The sequence below is a fragment of the Oratosquilla oratoria genome, chromosome 9 (genome assembly GCF_046742065.1).
Source record: "Oratosquilla oratoria isolate Oo_2021 chromosome 9, ASM4674206v1, whole genome shotgun sequence".
NCBI classification, from domain to species: domain Eukaryota; kingdom Metazoa; phylum Arthropoda; class Malacostraca; order Stomatopoda; family Squillidae; genus Oratosquilla; species Oratosquilla oratoria.
In genome coordinates this window covers 54,275,041-54,296,147 of record NC_134785.1, presented here as the reverse complement: position 1 = coordinate 54,296,147, position 21,107 = coordinate 54,275,041, and the positions used below count along the sequence as shown (strand labels likewise).

The following is a 21,107-nucleotide window of genomic DNA, read 5'->3' as shown; positions in this document are numbered from 1 at the left end:
TGTCCTTGTTAAAATGTATATATAATATATATATATATATATATATATATATATATATATATATATATATACCAACGGCTTTCCCCCTTACAAGGGAGGTAGCCAAAATCAAAGGCATAAATCCACTCTCACTCGTTTCATCCCCACATACTCCACTCCCATTCACCACCTCTCCCTTTCTCTTTTATTGGCTACTCCTGGATGACGGGTCATCCCTACATCTCGCCCGCTGCCTTGGGTCAGAAGAATTGTAGCAAGACAGCACATCCACAGCAAGGCCGTTTCATTTATTCGGCGATCTCCCCCCCCCCCTCTCCGTCCCCTCATGCAGAAAAAGAAGACTGGGTGACATCCTTACGGGCTGCGTTAATATATCATTCACACATACTCCCTCACCACCTCTCGTCCCCCACCCACTCCCTTCCATGCATCACAACATCACCCATACACAACCATTCTCCACTCACCCCTATGTTCTGTCTTCTCCCTTCCTTCCTCAACAGACATTCCCCTCTTTCCCAATGCCCCTTTTACCCTATCCATCTCATTCGTGGTCGGCCCCTCATGTTCACTCCTTCCACCTCTGCCCTACACACCTCTTTTTAATAATCTTTTTTCACTCATCCTTTCCATGTGTCTAAACCATCCCAATAATCTTTCGTCATCCCTATCTCCCACCTCCCTTTTCACCCTCGCTCTCCTCCTCACCTCCTCGTTTTTCACTCTGTCCAGCCTAGTAACCCCTACCCCTCAGGGACCTCATCTTAAATACATTCAAACTCCTCCTCTCTTCCTCTCTTATGTTCCATGTTTCTGCCTCATACAGAATTGTCAGCACAATCACTCCTTCATACAATCTTCTCTTAGCATCCACTCCTAAATGTCTATTTCTCATTACACTTTTTAATCCCCCATGTCATTTAATTCCTTCTCTCAATCTACATTCTACCTCCACCTCCACTCCTCACTTTCCCGCCACATTCACACTCAAGTTTTTAAAGCTATCCAATTCGTCCAGTCTCTTCTCGTTTAATATTCACTTCCAATTTGCTGCCGTCCTCTTCCGTTGTACATCTCATCACCTTTACCCACATTTATCTTCAAATTCATTCTTTTGCACAGCTTCCCAAACTCCATCACACACACACACACAAACACACAAACACGTAGATACAATCACACACGTAGATACGATCACAGAAGCCCAAAAAAAACCAGGAAGGTTAATATATAGGAGATGGAGGGGGTAGATTGCAAGACCTCAAGCTCGAAGGTGAGACTTTACGAGTTTGTAGACATATTGACAGCGATCTCATCAACCTGGTAGTGAAAGACCCGCACCGCGGCGATGGAATTGAATCTGGCAAAAACTCGGACCCCATGCTATGAGCGGCGATCCAGTGATAGAAGTAGTTAAGGGTTCTGTGGAAACAAAAAGAGAGAGAGAAAAAAAAAAGAGCAATAATGGGTGAAAATATGTACAAAGCAAATGATCTGTGAATGATTTCTTTTTGCATGTAGTTACTATTCTAGTTCATCAAGTAATAATGCATATGTATGTATCGTATATATATAATATATATATATATATATATATATATATATATATATATATATATATATGCTCGAGTTATACATACACAAAATTTTGCGTTCAACCCACCTCCTCCATGATAGTATAATTGGTAGTATGTAACGTGGAAAAGTATTTGTGCAACACTATATATATATATATATGTATATATATATATATATTTATATATATATATATATGTATATATATACATATATAATATATATACATATATATACACACATATATATATATATATATATATATGTAATGTCACTATGTTATGTAATAGGCCATTTAATCATTTATGCTGATGAATTTCAATTTGCAAGACAAAAGAAACACTTTATTCATATGAACGACATATTTCGAGAGAAGTGACAGAAGTGATGGCTCAAGTGATGTCAGCTGACAGACTGTTGGACAGTTCATCCACCGCAGAATGGACCAATTTGTCTTTAGTTCTTGTTCCATGACTTTCAAAGTGACGTCAGGGCAATCAGAAATGTCGTTTACGATTATTCCCCTGAAGAAGCCACTCAGACGAAACTGGTCAGGAGTAAAAGTATTCCCCTCATCCACGTGTTCCCTTTACCTCCTATCCACATTCGTCACAATCTTCACAGATTATAAGATTGTATGAGAGAAATAGGTTTAATAGTAAGTTTGCTTAGCGCGATAGGCGGTGTATTGAAATTGTGTAGTAGTCGTCTTTTTTTGTTTGATTTTGATATTCTGTGTTCATTTGTCTATCTATGTATTGGTTCGTATATCATTCATTTATTCATTCGTAATTCATTTAGTCATAATTCTATTTTATATTCCCTATTCATGTCTCTATTTATATATGTATTGATTTGTACATCATTCATTTATTCATTCGTAATTCATCTAATTATCATTTATTTATTCATTTGTTTATATTTTTTTTTATTCATTTATCAATTTATTTCTATTTTTCATAATTCAATTATTCTTCCATTTGTTATTTTCATTTATTTTTTTCGATACATTTTCTTCAAAAAACTTCGATCATTTCGATCTTCACTAAACTATTTTTTCTTTCTTTTCTAGATAAAATATCCATTTTTACTATTCATGTTATAGGCGCCATATAACATTAAGAAAATAAACGTACAAACACTGAACAGGAGCCTCACTCAAAAAAAAAAAAAAAAAAAAAAAAAAATCAATTGACGCCAGCCAAAACGATACATTAGTATACCCTAACCACGTTTAACGTGTTAACTAACCTAACGGACATTGAGGTCATTCAGTTTGTTGACCCAGCTGGTCAGCGACTGAGAGGGCGCAATACTCCACCCCGAGCTTTGCGCGACGCTAAGAGGGGGTTTAACCAACGTGATCGACAACCAAATACCCCGTTCACACGTTCACACGTGTCTGTCGAACCGCGTTCGACGAACCGTTAGGTCAGTGTAAACCCCCTCTAATCCTCTCCAGCTTAGTCTTCCTCCTTCCCGATAGTTTAGGTGTCTTGATGGTCACACAAGGAGGACCTTCAGTCCTTTCCTCTGACCAAGGTTGTTGCAAGTGAGGGAAATTCTCTCCGGTATTGGGACTGTTAGGATAGAGACTATGTAGAAGGTATACGCGAACGCACACACGCACACACACACATACGTACATACACAGGTGCACACACACACACACACACACACACACACACACACACACACACACACACACACACACACCTCGTGGCGCAGTGGTTAGAGTTCCCGGCTGACACTACGGCGGTCCGGGTTCGAATCCCACCCAGGGCTGAAATAATTTCAGTATCGCTGCGCTGCGGGTTGTTACTCTCGTGGGCGGTGAATTGGGTGTGTGTGTGTGTGAGTGTAAGGTCACAGAATTACCCATAGATCGGTCATATATGAGCTCTGAGCTCTCCTCCGGGAGGAAAATAGCTGTCGATCACGAGTCCAACACGTGATCCAAGACCATGGTGAATCACATTCTCTCTCTCTCTCTCTCTCTCTCTCTCTCTCTCTCTCTCTCTCTCTCTCTCTCTCTCTCTCTCTCTCTTTTCAGTCTACTTGTAAATGCCATTTTCAACATATCTCCATTTAATTTGATAAAAAAAATCACCAATATTCCCCTCTGACATAGTCACACTGTGTATGTCAGCCAACCTCTCAGATTCCCTTGACCTCTGGCTCGTAATTAGATGAAATAAGAAATTATTTCTAAAGTTGATAGTATTGATTTAATGTTGGTATCCATGACTTATCCGTTTAAGAAAAAAGAAAACGACTGGGGGGCTTGGTGGCCAACTGTCCTAAGACGCCAACGCCTAGAGGGTTCGAATCCCACGTGTTCAACCCGTGACGTCAGTAATTGTATATGACGCTCTTAAATGCACGAGCGCATACAAAGGCTAGTGTATCTAGCCACTTCATAGGGTGTGTAATGACGAAAAGTTAAAAGATAAAAAAAGTAGAAATACAAGGAATAAAAGGAGACAATGAAAAATCCTTAAGGGGATCCACGGTCATAGAAATAGGCCGGGAAAGCCCAATCGGCTCGAAGAAAACGGATAATTGCTCTTTCAGAATATCCAGACGTTTATTTGTGAATCTACGACTACGATTACCTTAGAGGCCTAGAGAAGAAATAGATTAAAATGAATAGACAAACCTAACGGAAGAATGGAAGGAGGAGTAGAGGGTAGACGATCATTAGGGAGACCCAGGTAGAGATTGATGGATGGAGTATGGAAGAACGTGGAGAGGGTGGTGGCACCATGAGAGGAATGGAAGGAATTGACAGAGAATAGAACCATCTGGAGAGGCATAGTGAAAGAAGCGGTGAAGAGCCGTCCGGCCTGACAACCAACATTGTAAGACAAACCCTTTAGTAAGGAAAATGTTTTCCCCAAATGAATAAAACAAAAAACAAAAAAAAAACGTCTTTTGACAGCAAAAAAAAAAAAAAAGAAAAAACGAAAATAAAGTGACGCGTAGTATTGAAGTTGTTGACAATTACACACTCCCTTTATCACAAAGACATCCCCTCAGATGAATGAAATCGCCTGTCATTGTACAATAACTAAATCTCTAAAAGTGTCGTGATATTGAAGCGGTCAAGATAATGTTGAGATGAATGACGTTGGGGAAGATGTATGGCGTCATAGAGAAAGATAAAAATATGCAAATTATATTATCTTTAATGAAGTTGGAGATAAAAAGACCCACCAACTACATAGCTGTCCGCGCTGACAGCCGTCGGACACATAATGGACAGCGAGGATTTGTGTGTGTGTGTGTGTATGTGATTCACCACCATGGTCTTGGACCACGTGTTGGACTCGTGATCGACAGCTATTTCCCCTCCCGGAAGAGAGCTCAGAGCTTATATATGACCAATCTATGGATAATGCTGTGACATTACACGCGCGCGCGCACACACACACACACACACACACACACACACACACACACACACAACTCCACGCCCACGAGAGTTAGAGTAACGATTCGCAGCGCAGCGATACTGAAATTATTTCAGCCCTAGGCGGGATTCGAACCCGGACCGCCGTAGTGGCGGTCAGGAACTATACCAACTACGCCACCGAGTCGTGTGTGTGTGTGTGTGTGTGTGTGTGTGTGTGTGTGTGTGTGTGTGTGTATTTACCTAGTTGTATTATACGGGAAGGGAGCTATACTCGTAGAAACCCGTCTTTGTATTTTTCAGCATAAAGTTTGTTCTTAAATTGTTGAATAGTGTTTGCACAAACTGTTGCCTTATCTGATTTATTCCAGGTATCCACCACTCTGTGTGGGGAAGCTATTCTTTTTCAGATCTCTTCTATAATTATCCTTTTGAGTTTTTTTCCATGTCCTCTTGTTTTTCTGTTGTTGTTGTTGTCCGTGCGTGTGTGTGTGCGTATGTGTGTGTGTATGTGTGTGTATGTGTGTTGTTTATGTGTGAGTTTAAGTGCGTTTATACACATATGCTTGCGTTTTTGTGCACGCGCTTACTGGCATACGCGTCATCGGCGTGCGTGCGTGCGTGAGTGCGTACAGACTTCCTGCCCCGACTCCAAAAGTCCCTGAAGAAGCGACGCCAGTCTCGTTCACACGCTCTTGTCCGGGGTTGTAAGTCGAGTCAGCCGTGATGCGACAATTGCATCGGGTCAATTCATCGTTTCAATTGCTCTCCTCTTCGTGAGCAAAAAGACGTCTGGGGGTTCTGTTACTGGATTATTGTCACATGTGTCGCGATGTCATGGGACGGTCAGGGGTCACAGATGCGTGTGTGTCTGCACGTCGTTTAAGTCTGTGTGTGATTCAACACCATGGTCGTGGGACCACGTGTCGGACTCGTGATCGACGGCTATTTCCCCTCCCGGAAGAGAGCTCAAAGATCATATGTAACCGATCTATGGGTTATGCTGTGACCTTACACACACACACACACACACACACACACACACACACACACACACACACACACACACACACACACACACACACACACACACACACACACAACTCCCCGCCCACGAGAGTTGGAGTAACGACTCGCAGCGCAGTGATACTGATATTATTTCAGCCCTGGGTGGGATTCGAACCCGGTCCTCCGTAGTGGCGCCCGAGAACTCTAACCACTGTGTGTGTGTGTGTGTGTGTGTGTGTGTGTGTGTGTGTGTGTGTGTGTGTGTGTGTGTGTGTGTTCGTGTGTGCGTTTGAATAGATGGAGTGGTAGACATGGCAAGGAAAGGATGTCCCTAGTCATCCATCCGAAGTAGAGAAGAAGTGTCTCTTTATTCACTCAATCTTAAGGCCCTACACACTGTCAATCATGATTGCACAATATTCATGATTGCGCAAGCATATCCTGTGTACGTGGGTGTGATTGAGTGTTTTCGCAGATGATTGAGGAATTTCCAACACGGTGTGTTTTTGTAAGCTCAAGCATAGCAGTTACACCATCATGAGTGATAATTAGTGGCGATGATTGCGCAAACAGCTCAGTGTTTCCTTTGTAACCATGGCGAACACACAGGACACTCAGGAATTTTGGAGGGAGTTCATCCAACTCCACAAACTCCAAGAGGTAAGTAAAGATTGCTCAATCGTACTAATAGTGTATGGCCCAAACACTGCTTGCACAATCTCGATGACTGTGCAATCATGATTGACAGTGTATAGGGGCCTTTAAAGTCTCTGCAGAACCCTCACTCGACCTATTCAGGAATTTTGGAGGGAGTTCATCCAACTCCACAAACTCCAAGAGGTAAGTAATGATTGGTCAATCTTACTGATAGTGTGTGGCCCAAACACTGCTTGCACAATCTCGATGATTGTGCAATCATGATTGACAATGTATAGGGGCCTTTAAAGTCTCTGCGGAACCCTCACTCGACGCCTCCAAATTCTCCATTCTCGTAGATTCCTTTCGTCTGAGCAGACTACATTCCTGACAAAGTTCTCCTTCATGGTTCCTGACTGCCTATGTCCTATCTTCCCCAGGAACAGCAACCAAATTCCGAACTCTCTCAAACCCTCCCGGAACCCCGGAACTTCGGAGTTACGGAACACCAAAAGCATTGAACCTTGGTAGATCCTTCGTGCTCTCATTAGGACCTGCCTCCGGCTTTTGTTCCATCTCAGGTTCCTCATGACCGGCTTGCCACGCCTCAAACATGTTATGCCTCTTCACCCATACCCATCCCACTCCGTCCATCATCACCACCTCATCCCCCCCACCTTCTCCCCCCTCCCACCCACCTCCCACGCCTCCCAGTTTCACCACAGATCCCCCATCCCCCCTCTTGGATATCACGCGCCTCTCACGAACTCACGTTTTCTTCAACATCTCCGTTTTCTCTTATACTATAGATCAATGGTTCATGATCTCTACGTCGTGATCCAAAATTAGGCTCCTAAGGTGTTGGATTGCGTATTTGGGTTCTGAGGTATTCGTTTGTACCGTATGAATGTATAGGAGTATATACACTACAATGTATTTCCTCAATGAAATATATTCTGGTACATTCTCATAATCTAGACTTCAAGTTCTTGATTTCTATTTTTTGCAACAGATCAAGATGTGATTTCGTAAGGATAATGGCTTCTTTGGTGTGTTAAGAACAGACACTTAGGTCGCTATTATATTTAAAAAAAAAAAAAAAAAAAAAAAAAGTGGAGTGGAGTCCGGGGTCGGCTAAGAAGCGATGACGTAGTCTCTCGCCACCTGACCCAACGTCTTACGAACCACCTCATGTCTCCTCGCCCATATGATCCCATTGAACAAACAGCCAACCCAGGGATAGGATTGCGTTTGAATGCGGCCTTCCTCACCAGCTGGCTCTTCCTTCTCCTCCTCCTTCTCCTCCTCCTCCTCCTGCTGTCTTTCATTGCCATCGGACGTAGTTTTTGTAGATATATCCGTGTCATAGGTATGCACTTATGTGCTTGTATATGTAACTTGATATATGCATGCATGTATTCGGATACATGTGTATGTTCATATGTATGCGTTCTTATACATATATCATTTACTATATGGAATATATGTGTGTGTGTGCGTGCGTGTGTGTGTGTGTGTGCATGTGTGTGCAAGTTTGTGTGTGTGTTTGTGTGTGTGTATTTACCTAGTATTTTACGGGAAGAGAGCTATGCTCGTAGTGACCCGCTCTTTGTGTGTGTGTGTGTGTGTGTGTGTGTGTGTGTGTGTGTGTGTGTGTGTCCAACATAACTTTTTTATTGTGACACTAAGTTTCTACAGGACAACAGTATACTGAAGACTTCGTTAACCAAAACACTTCAGTACAGTTCCTGAAAGAAAACGAAAAACGTGAAAAATTCATAACTGTTTTAAACCCAGTCGTCTTTACGGAAGACTTAGGTCAGAAACTGTGGCGTTAGTAGATCTTTAGGTTTTGGAAATAATGCATCAAAATAACCAGTGATAATCCATGCATATCATATAATCTATGGTAGGTCTCTACTCCTGCATGTCAAAAATGAAAAAGTCCAAGAATGAAATAGTGCAACAAAATAAACTTTTGTCAACTCAAAATATATCGAAAAGTAATCTGATATTCCCATTCTATCTACCTCTTTCATATCACCTGAACAAAACCAATTGGCATTAGTACGAAAAAATATGCAAAGAGTTTTTTCCATTGCAAAGGAGAGGACCGTAAATATGTGACATATAAACGAAGTTCAGATAATTGTCCTCTCTTCTTTAATGACGCACTTCAATTTTTTATTCAATCTAACGTCTAACAATTTCATTAGACACTGGGCACTGTCTTATCAATATAGATGTGCCCCGATTTTACTCCACGCTTTGAAACAATTGGAGACATGGCGTATGTAGTTCGCCCACACGAGAAAGTCCCCGCGCGACTGTATCTGTGGTCTATATCGGGATGTAATTCATCTTACTTTTTTCTTCTCTAGCTGACACTATTATAATCTAAAAAGACTACAGCTGGTTTAATTTCTATATTTCTCTTTTTTGCACTCCACACAGGCCCGTCTGTTGGGGCGCGCCTCGATTACGTTTTGTCAGATGACGCCAATTTCAAAAAACGTTAAGTAATTTGGCGCGAAAGCACGTTTTTTTCCCCATTGGTTGGAGGTGGCTGAACTACCTTCCTTAGGTACGTTTCGCCACCCAGGAAGTGATGATAATGAAAAACTTCGAATTCTGTGTGATTTGAAAGTTACAGATGAAATAATTAAGTAATTAACAATGGTAAAGAAAACGCTGTAGATTTGTGAAAACAATTGCGCATAAGACTAGAATTAATATTGGAACATCATCTTGAAAGCTACACAAATCGTAATTGTAATCTAATATATAAGTAACACGTAGTTACCAGTATCTATGAAAAAAATAATCTCAGATCAATATATATATAGAACATGTATCGGAAATAAAGCATTGTCGATACATTTCATTATGACTGTCCAACACCTTATTGTAATTGAAAAAATAATTATTTTCCTATAATACCAAACCTTAATTTCTTTTTTAATATCACTGTGTAACCTTAAACGCCACCTGAAGCTACTCATTTCCGTTTTCTTTCCAGTTGTCGTCTCCGTTTCGTTCGTTCTTGTCTTGCGGTCAGAAACTGATGTTTAGGGATCGGTGGAGATTGTGAGGCGCCCGTCAGGTAACCGTATCTTGCGTGGGCTGTCCTACCCCAGAGGAGCGGGACGGATTCTTTAGTACCGTTCCATTTATCAAAACGTCACTGTACAAGAACAGAAACAACCGTTTTCCTGACGACACGGAACGTTTTCGTACGTCAAAGTGATGTGGTCTTATTCCTACAAGTTCAGTCCTCATAAGATCATTTGTCAAATATCCTCACCGCCTGATTCAGTTTAGAATTAAAAAAAAAAAAAAAATCCTCGGCTGCAGGTCATGTTAGCCTACCAAGATAAAAACTTTTTCCATGTACAACACAAAAAAGGATGCAAGACGGCAACTTTTACTATTACTGGCCAAGTTAGGCATGTACACGGACAATTTTGTAATATGTGTGGTACGTATGTATGCATGTGTGTATGTATTTATGTATGTATATGTGTATGTATGTATGTATGTATATGCGTATGTGTGTATATACGTATCTATGTATGTATGTATTATGTATGTGAGCTCACACACAAACACATACACACGTACACACACATAATGTATATATATATATATATATATATATATATATATATGTGTGTGTGTGTGTATGTTTTATTTTTATTTTTTATTCTATTTTATTTTTTTCTGAATGTGGTGGAAAAAGAAATGAGGAAATAGTATGAGAATTTATTGCTGACGTTTCGACCTCACAGCGTCTTTATCAAAGCTTACAACATTTGGTCACAATCGAACAAAATATACACACACTTCTTTCATCTCACAGGCCACCTGGGAGAACTTAATGCCGAAGTTTTATTACTTTCTGAAATTATTACATGGCTGGTAGGTTTTGCCAGGCATACGAAGCCTTCTCTATTATTTAAGTTTTCATTTATATTAATATAAGCAGCTTCAATTGTTTTTCTCAACCTGTTTGTATAACCTCTATTAAGAACAACCGCATTATTCCAGTCAGGGAGATGATCTTGTTCTCCAATGTGCCTAATAATAGAATTAGTTGTCCGGTTTGCTTTTACACCATTTTTATGTTCAATTAACCTTTTTGTAAGTTCTCGACCAGATTCTCCATGGTATGTTGAAGGGCAACTTTTACACGGAATTTTATATACCACACTATCTATTTTCATTCGTCGCGTTAGTATTTTTATGTTTAATGATCTGACTGATCTTGTGACCTGTTGTCCTTGCTATCTTTATGCCTGCTTTCGAAAGGAATGTGTCAAGGATTGGACTTATGTCAGTGTTTGGTACAGCTATATAGCGTGTACCCAGCACTGGCATAAGTCCAATCCTTGTCACATTCCTATTGTGTCGTCAATAACCAAGGCTTCCAACCATAAGAGCCTCATTTTAAACCCTACTTTGTAGTGTGTTTCCTTAATCTCACAAATTTAGGAACTTTTATTCTTGGAATAAGCAGATACTTATATGTATCACTTCCCAAACTGTAGACGAGTTTACTTGCCAGAAAGATAAGTTGTCAATGTAAATGTTCCAGTGTCAGACTGTAGGTCTTAGCATTAGAGGCTGGGGATAACCGTATTACTTCGAGATTTGAGAACACGAATCGGGGCATATGAAGAATTGTCACTCCAGAACGCCCACATGAAAAAATTTCACCCCATGAGACCCCACCTGAAGAACTGTCACCCCATACGCCGAATATCAACAATGGAATAAAGATTAGGTTAGGTTAGGTTACTTTAGGTTAGGTTAGATTAAGTTAGGTTACGTTACGTTAGGTTGAATGAAGGTTATGATTATTGTCATCAACTTATACAAACGAAGAATCATAAACCCAGGATGGCCCACATGAAGAATTGTCACCCTACGATAGTTTGAATGAAGGTTATGATTGTTGTCATCAACTTATACAAACGAAGAATCATAAACCCAGGATGGCCCACATGAAGAATTGTCACCCTATGGTAGTCCACATGAAGAATTGTCACCCCGTCGAAGTCTGGGGTGAGGATTCTTCATGTGATCTGATGAAACACAGGAAGACGATGATGAGTCAGTCAGAGAGTGTGATTGGAAGAGATGTAATGAAAGTGGGATCCTAAGGATAAGAGCGTCTGAGAGGAGAGGAGAGAGAGAGAGAGAGGGAGAAGGAGAGAGGGAGGGAGAGTAGTGATGACATTCGGCTTCCAAGTAAAGACAAATCAAAGTCGAGGAGGAGATTACCCCGTTTCTGTCGAGCTCACCAATCACATGAGAGCGAAGGAGGCTAGCGAAAAAGAATAAAAACATAACACAAAATGATGATGATGATGATGATGGTTTAACGTCACAAACTCCTCCCATCGGAAGGCTAGGACGGTACCTCTTACAGAGGACTTTGTAGCGTGGAATTTAATGAACCATGCCCTTGGTTCAACTTCGCCGGTGGCAGGATTCGAACCGCCATCCCCTCGACCTTCGCTGCAAGTAATGACGATAATAAACCATAACGTTAATAAAAAAACAAGTCACAGTTGGTCACAGGTAAACCTTTATAATCGAGTTTCACAATAAGCACATAGTGAATTTACAATTTCCATATTAAAATACACGCAACAAAAAGTACAACAATCATAATAACAAATCAAAAAGAAATAGTGGACATAAACAAGAATGACAATTGGTCACAAGAAACCATTATGGAAGTTTCCCAACATTGATTTACTATTTTGTTAATGATAAAATGGTTTCGTTTATATAAACCCACACTTACGTTAAGATTTTCATCACAAGTCTTTTTGATAAGACTGGATTAAATAATATTTCTTTTAAAAGTGAAGCGACAATAAATAATTTCTTGGGTATAGATCCAATCAATGTAATGGTTGGTGTCTATTATGTACTTTTTATTACAAACATTTTAATATGAAAAATATTAAATTAATTATGTGTTTATTGTAACTCCGTTATAAAGATTTCTACCAAATGTCGCTTTTCTTTTTCCATTAACTCTTTGATTTCTTATTGTCACTTGTTCATAATTTTATTGTTACATATTTTTACTTTTATGTTATCTATTACTTCTTTTTGTTATTTGTATTTCATATTGCTAGTATTGTTAAATTTATTTAGTGTTAAGGCAACCCACGAAGTTCACATTTATTGTTGACCTTTCCTTGGCTTCCTCTTATTACTATCTTTGCATTCTGAAGATGTCTTAATAGACAAAAAAGTACAGTAATTTGTTCTTTGATTTCCTTCGGGTTTCTGTAATATATATATTTCTTGTGTGATTCTCATATATATATGTGTGTGTGTTTGTATGTATATGTATGTGTAATGTATATATGTATATATATATATATTATATATCATATTTATATTATTTATTTATATTCATATGTACGTATGTTTGCACGTATATATGTATGTGTATGTATGCATGTACGTATGTATTTTGCACGTATATATGTATGTGTATGTATGTATGTGCGTATGTATATATGTATGTATATATACTTAGGGTCCCTTTTCTTTCTCCTCAGGTCTGCCTATGTCTGCTCGTCTGTTTGTGCTTCCGTCACTCGGCGCCTTCTTGTTGACTTTGGTGCTTGTTTAGCCTGACTGGCGCCCTGGGTACCTCCCTGTCCCCTCTGCGCGGCAGAAAGTTGCCCCTCTCAGCTGGATAAATTCGTCTGGTGGTAGATAAGAGAAACACCAAAGGGTAATTTTTTTTTCAGTACTCTGACTGATGGAGATTTCTCACAGATTAATAAAATCGTTTGGATTTAGACAGAATGGGAGAGGAATTCGCGATGTTCCTGATGCAGTGTCCCCATCTTGATACGCTTTTGTTTTTTGTTTTTATTTGTTTGTTTGTTTATAATTGTTTGTTCATGTATTAAATTTTTTATTCATGTATTCATATATTCATTTATCTATTTATCAGTCAGTTAGTTTATTGATTCACTTATTTGATTGTTTGTTTATCTACTTATATTTTCATTCATTTATTCATTCATCTATACACTTATATTTTATTTGTTTATCTAATTATTTATTTATTTATTTATTCATGGACTCATTCATTCATTTCCTAATATGTTTATTGATTTCTTTTTTTGTCCATCCTGTAGTTGATGATTATCATTCTCATACATTTTTTTGTTTTTTTCCGGATGTTTAGTCGCCGAAAACCCGCCACCCAATGGTGACTTGTTCCTGTGTATTTTCACAGAATGGCGCCCAGGGAGAGAGGGAGGGAGGGAGGGAGGGAGGGAGGGAGCGAGCGAGCGAGCCAGAATGGCTCCAAACGATCTTAATCCAACAAGGGAGGGAGGAGGGAAGGAGGGAGGGATAGAGGAAGGGAGGGAGGGAGCGAGGGATGGAGGGAGGGAGGAAGGGAGAGAGGGAGCGAGATAGGGAGGAAGGAAGGGAGGGAGCGAGGTAGGGAAGGGTGGAGGAAGCGAAGGAGGGGGAGAGGGAGCGAGGTAGGGAGGAAGGGATAGAGGGAGGGAGGAAGGAAGGAAGGGAGTGAGCGAGGGATGGAGGAAGGGAGGGAGGGAGGGAGGGAGAACAGACAATGCATAGATAAATAAATGAATAAATCAATAAAAATAAACATGGCTAAGAACACGCAATCTTCTTGAACCGAGGCACAGAAGGTAGGAAGGTAGCTGCTGAAGTCTTCTATTAGTACCTCCTGAAGGAGACAATGGACTTTCAGGTACCTCGTCAGGAGAGGTAATGAAGCGGCCGTGACCTCCTTCCCCTTAATTAACCCTTTAACCTTAGTTGACATGATGGAAAAAAGGACATACTTTGAAATCTAAAAAAAAAAAAAAAAAAAAAAAAAAAAAAAAAAAAAAAAAAAAAAAAAAAAAAAAAAAAAAAAAAAAAAAAAAAAAATCTAGTATCTAATCTAGCAAGGGCTAGCATGAAGAATATGAAAGCATTTCAGTGTCTCTCATGACTACAGAGGAAAAAACTATACATATGTATAGGTGTTTTATAAAGTACATTACCATATCCGGTTTTTCGTATCAACACAACAAGCGGCTGGCATGAGTTAAAGGGTTAAGAACCCACATTTTGATTTCTTATATGCGATGGCTTGATTCAGAGATTTTGTTCTGGCTGGTCACAGGCGGTTGTAGCCCATCATGTGTTATGGTCTACAGAGGCTATCAGACCTTGGAGACCAATTTAGACCGTAGTCAGACCACACCAGATACACAAAATCGCCTGTTTTTAGCCAGAGTGAAGTTTATGGAGTACGCTTTTGTGATAGAGGCAAATGACAATCGCAGTTTTCTCAGAATTCATACTGTATTAGTAAGGCCATTTCAATAAGGCAATTGTTCGGTCATCTAAGTTAACTCTTGTTCCAATTAAATTGCCAAGAATCTGTAATGTAAACCTAAATTAGGACCCTTCGATATAAGAAACATTGTAGTCGAATTTTGGACAAACATTCTTGAGCACAATTTCGAAAGTGCAGTTATTTTAGGGCCATGGGGTTTACGAAAAGTTGGCCAACAAAACTGTCGTCCTTTGTACAGGAATGCCGCCAATTACCACAATGAACAGATTATAGGTCTCATTTGACCAGGCGCCCTTAATCCCTTCAACACAGTTCCGTGCATTATGGGTTTTGTTGTGACTTAAAATATGGGATCTGAGACAGCTGAGGAGCTGGACCCTGCCCTGAAGGTGGTCTTAAGGGACCGGGACCCACAGATCCCAGAGTCCGCTTCTTCTGGTTCATGGGTGTCTCTGTATTCAGAAAGAATTGAATCTATAAATTGTGTCACTGTATTGAAGGGGTTAACTTAGCGTCAAGTTAGCCAACCCTCACGAGGACTAGCCACTGAGCTGCCGCCTCCAAACTGTCACTGTGCCACGTCGTCGCTTTGCGAAGCGGTACTCCGCCTAATTCAGAGAACAGTGAACATGGACTGCCCTTATTTGAACATACATAACATTTGGTAAACAGAAGCTCATCTAAGTTACATAGAATCGTATGGTGTTAGTCATATCGCAATTGTTAAACGTGTACTTCGGTTCGGTCCATTGACACTACTCAAAGTTTTCTCGCGAGATTGTGTTATCTCTTTTTTTTTTTTTTTTTTTTTTTTTTTTTTTTTTTTTTTTTTTTTTTTTTTTTTTTTTTTTTTTTTTTTTTTTTTTGTCTTGATTGCTTTGTCGGGGTTTATGTATCCCTATTCCGGCTACAACTTTATTTGATGTAAGTCCCACTTTTGCCTCTGCTTCCTGATACGACAACGCTCGAACCCATGACTCCTCAAAGCACTCACGACCAACAATCTCTCACTCTCCCGTCCACTGGTCCATTTAAAAAAAAAAAAAAAAAAAAAAAAATCCCTCAATTGTTCTCTTACAAAACGAAGATTGATATAAAAATCAAAACGATAACAGGAAGGGGAACTTAATAACAAATATAGAAAATACTTTAGACATTAGATAAATGAAAGAGAAAAGGAAAAGGAGACAGAAATCTTGTTTATATGACATTAAGGACATACGTTGAATGGTGAGACATGGGAGTTCACAGACAGAACAACATAAGGTAGATTTATTCCACAAAAAGAAGGAGTCTGTTTTCGGGACTTGACTCCATTGTTGCACAAAATGGTAATGGCATGTTTTATTCCTTGTTGCAAATGCAACTCCACGGTAATCGTCACGGTTAAGTGTGTAGAAACGAATATGTTTCTTTTAAACTGAATTATGACTGCCACACAACCAAAGCTTCAGTGTGTGTGTGTGTGTGTGTCTGTGTGTGTGTGTGTATGTATATTTATTTGTATGTAATGTATATATACATATATATATGTGTGTGTGTGTGTGTGTGTGTGTGTGTGTGTGTGTGTGTAGGCATATATATATATATATATATATATATATATATATATATATATATATATATATATATATATATACTTCAATTAACATTCTCCAAGAAATATACATATATTTCCACTTTCCACAAAATCTTGGTACACCCTGTCCCAAACGATACTGCTAGCCCCACGATGCCTTGAGGCTCTGTCTGCTTTTGAGCTCCGTTACTCTGTGCCAACGTTTCTCAACCAGTGTTCCCCGGAACCCTAAGGTTCCGCAAAAGGTCCCTAAGGGTTCCGCGAGAACAAGTGAGATAAGCTAATGCACTTTTGATTTTTTATTTAATTTCATATACGTAATATAGTTAAACACGCACGACATATTCTTGGTTATTGTAATAATGTAATATAGACATCATCCTATCTAACCTATTATTACGATGAAAATAAAATGAGAAAGATATGGTATATGTTTTTTTTTCGCAGGGGTTCCTTGAGACATGCAATTTATTTTAAAGGTTACGCAAGGGTAAAAAGGTTGAGAAACGCTGCTCTAGAATTAGACTTGGTGTAATGGAGTCATTGGAAATGTTCTTCACGTACACAATACCAGACAGAAATCTCTCTCCACTTCAATTCTCCTTGTTTCAGTGAGCACTATCATTATGTGCCTTTCAGTCAGCGTCAACTCCAGGTTCTCTTAAAATCCTTGTCACGCCTCACACGAAAGCTAGCACACTCTTTCCTCACCCCCATGTAATGTTACTGCATGGACCTTCTCTGAGACATGGTGCCACCATGTACATAAAAACAAAATACATGAAGGTATACTACATACATACATACATATACCAAAAGCTTTTTCCCTCTTACACGGGAGGTAGCCAAAAGACAAAGGCATAGAAACCACTCCCATCCATTCCATCCCCTACATACTCCACTCCCCTCTACCCTCTTCCCTCCCTCTTATCTTGGCACCTCCTGGATGACGGGTCATCCCTGCATCTTGTCCACTGCCCTGGGTCAGAAGCAGTGTCGCAAGACACAGCACATTCACAGCAAAGCCGCTTCATTGATTCGGCGACCCCCCTCTCCGTCCCCTCATGCAAAAAAGGAGAAGACGGGGAGAAATCCCTTTGGGCTGTGTCAATTTACTTCTCATACATACTCTCTCACCCCCCATCCCCCACCCACTCCCCCTCATGCATCACAGCATCATCCATACTGCATTAGAATAATTACTTGAATGGTGACTTACTGAATTGGACTTGGTCAGGTCAGGTTAGATCAGGTTAGGTTAGTTTAGATTAGGTTAGTTTAGGTTAGGTTTGGTTAGTCTGGGTTGGAAACATTGAGATGATATTAAGATTGGCTGGTATGTAAACAACGTGTCTTCAAGTTTTTAATATACTCATTTCAATAACATCCACATTACAGCGAAATCCCAAGCGTTTCGAGGTGTTTTATGTGAGTTGTGATTGCTTGTGGTGATTCAATGTAGTGCACGTTCCTGGATTTTGTCCCTTGCCATCTACGGAGACCTCTCCTAGCGACACGCAGTCCGTCCCGCGTTTGGTCAGCTTTGCGCATCGTCATCTTCTGTCTTTGTCCACCTTCGAGTTTTTCCACAATTCTTCTTTTGCTTGCCCATGGCGCCCATGTCCTCCTCATACGAATAGTTTCTCGTTGTACAGAGCTCGCTCACCGTCCACCAGACCCAACATTCCGTATCCCCTTCTGCATCTGTAAGCTACTTGGTCATATTCTGGACAGACGAAAGAATAAAAGAGGATTCGAAGATATTTGAACAAAGCAGACGGAGCTTCTGTCCGTTGCTGAAGAGGTGGAGTCGCTTTATTTATAAACCTTAACATGTTAAATGCTTTGGCCGGGGCACCTGCATCTCGGTTTTATTGCTGAGTTAAGGAAGAAGGAAAGTAACGTCAGGGAGTCTGTCGCTCCGCCCTTTCGCGCGGTTGCCGAGCGGTTGTAAAATAGGGAAACTGAAGTGCAGTACTGGACTTCCCGATACTTCCGATACCGCTTTGATGTTTTGACTTATTTACGATACTTTCCGATATCCGATATTCATTTTTTTTTTCAACAAGAAGATATCGCCAGTGTAATTATCTATAGCTTACTGGGGTGCCGTTACAACTTAAAAGATACCGCTTTGATATTTTGACTTCTTTACGATACTTTCCGATATCCGATATTCAGGTTTGTTTTTTCAACAAGATATCGTCAGTGTAATTTTCTATAGCTTACTGGGGTGCCGTTACAACATAAAGATATCGCTTTGATATTTTGACTTCTTTACGATACTTTCCGATATCCGATATTCAGTTTTTTTTTTCAACAATAGGATATCGCCAATGTAATTTTCTATAGCTTACTAGGGTGCCGTTACAACTTAAAAGAGATAATGTTGTCTATGAAACTGTATACTCTACCGGCATATCTGCACAATGCATAGAGCACTTCCGATACCGATTTGATATTTTGACTTATTTACGATACTTTCCGATATCCGATATTCAGGTTTTTTTTTTTCAACAATAGGATATCGCCAATGTAATTTTCTATAGCTTACTGGGGTGCCATAACAACTTAAAAGAGATATTGTTGTCCATGGAACTGTATACTCTACCGGCATATCTGCACAATTCATGAGCTGCGTTTCCCAACCTTTTCCGACCATAGCACCCCCTGTTGTCATGTCTAAGCAGTCCAGCACCCCTATCTTGTTATTAGAAGGATAAAAGAAAGTGAAGTGTACTGCTTGATGATTTATTTTCTTGATTCCTTAGAACTGAAACAAATTGACAATACAGTTTGTAGAAGAAATAAGAACAACCTAGAAAAATAGAATAGCATGAAAAAAGTAAAATATGCACAACTGGGTAATCAATGATACATATATCAATGTGATTTTTGTGTGCATCACTTCCCAGCACCTACTATAATTAATTTCAGCACCCCAGGTTGGGAAACGTTGGCATAAAGAAACCTACGACACTTCTGATGCCAAGATATCACCCGATACTGAGCGCAGTGATTTACTTGATACTTCAATACCTGATATCTATACATGTGGTCAACTTGTACCCGACTGGAGGCACATAATATTTTCTTTTTCTTTAACCAACGTTTCACTGTTTTCATTCGAGACACACACTAGGACCATACCTCATCTGAATGAAGTAGACTGACGTTGATCACTAACAGGATACAGATGATGAGTCCAGCACTGACGATGTGAAAAGATGTACACATCATGATCCGAACGTGTGGAAAAGAAAAAGACGAATTACTTCTAAGACTCTTATAGACTCCCAAATAAGGTAAAAAGGGTAAAGAAGATTCCGCAAAATAAAAACAAAAAGGGATGAAGGGAATATATATATATATATATATATATATATATATATATATATATATATATATATATATATATATATATATATATATATGACAAATAAAGGCTCCGTCCTCATATGGTGTTTAACTCGTCACGTCTTTAGCGACTGAGCAATCAGTAAGTTCATTAGAGTAATTAACTTTTTAACGGATATTTGACGAGTGCAAAAAGCCCACCGGGACACGATATGAGTACAAGGAAGTTTTGATCTCAGAAGAAGGGCGTGTTGAAATATGTACAATAACAGAGATAAGAGAGAAGGAGGGAGGTGAATGGGGGTGGAGTGTGTGGGGATGGAATAGGTGGGAGTGGATTTTGTGCCTTTGTTTTTGTGGATACTTCCTTTATATGGGGAAAAACCTTTGGTATATGTATGCATGTAATCTCTTAGATAGGACATATATATGAATATATATATACATATATATATATATATATATGTATATATATATATATATATATGTATGTATGTATATATGCTAATAAGAACACGGGTACGTCTGTTCACTTATGCAAAGTAGACCTTTTGGAAAAATAAACTAACGCATCAGTGCGCTTTCGTATATTAATCATTCAGTGTAAAAAGTACACGAAAGCGCTCGGCTTCGTTAGTTTCTTTTTCCAAGTGGTCCACTTTGCATATATGTATATTGTATATACATATATATGTGAGATATATATATATATATATATATATATATATATATATATATTCATGCACATGTTGAATATAAGTAATGGAAGAACAAAAGTGGAAGGATGGAACGAAAAAGCAGAGACAAAAACCACAAACTGAGGTGAGAAAGAAGGGAAAGAGGTGGAGGTAATCTTTTCTTTTCCCTTTATTTAATTTGTTGTCATTTTGGTGATGGGCGGGGGACATTGGTCCTGTCCTTCTTCTCTCTCTTGGCTTTAGGGGTCTGAGTAAACTCAACGGGGTTTGTGTCTTTGGCCACGCCCATCAGAGGGAGTGACCCTTTCACTGTACATTTATAGTGCATACACAAATACACACAAGCACACACCCGCGCGCACACACACACATGCACACACACACACATGCACACACACACACACACACACACACACACACACACACACACACACACACACACACACACACACACACACACACATTGTGCACATAATCAAC

General features: G+C 39.6%; 1 protein-coding gene across 2 annotated transcripts in view; it reads left to right on the top strand.

The window, feature by feature from the left end:
- Positions 1–21,107, top strand: part of LOC143028418 (uncharacterized) — a 733,983-nt gene that overhangs the window by 285,316 nt on the left and 427,560 nt on the right. Inside the window, exon 3 of one of the 2 annotated variants that reach the window (XR_012966728.1) lies at positions 13,216–13,471. The exons of the other annotated variant lie outside the window; for it this stretch is intronic. The gene's annotated coding sequence lies outside the window, so the exon portion shown is untranslated. Of the gene's footprint in view, positions 1–13,215; positions 13,472–21,107 lie in introns of those variants that run through there. 2 annotated transcript variants of the gene reach the window in all.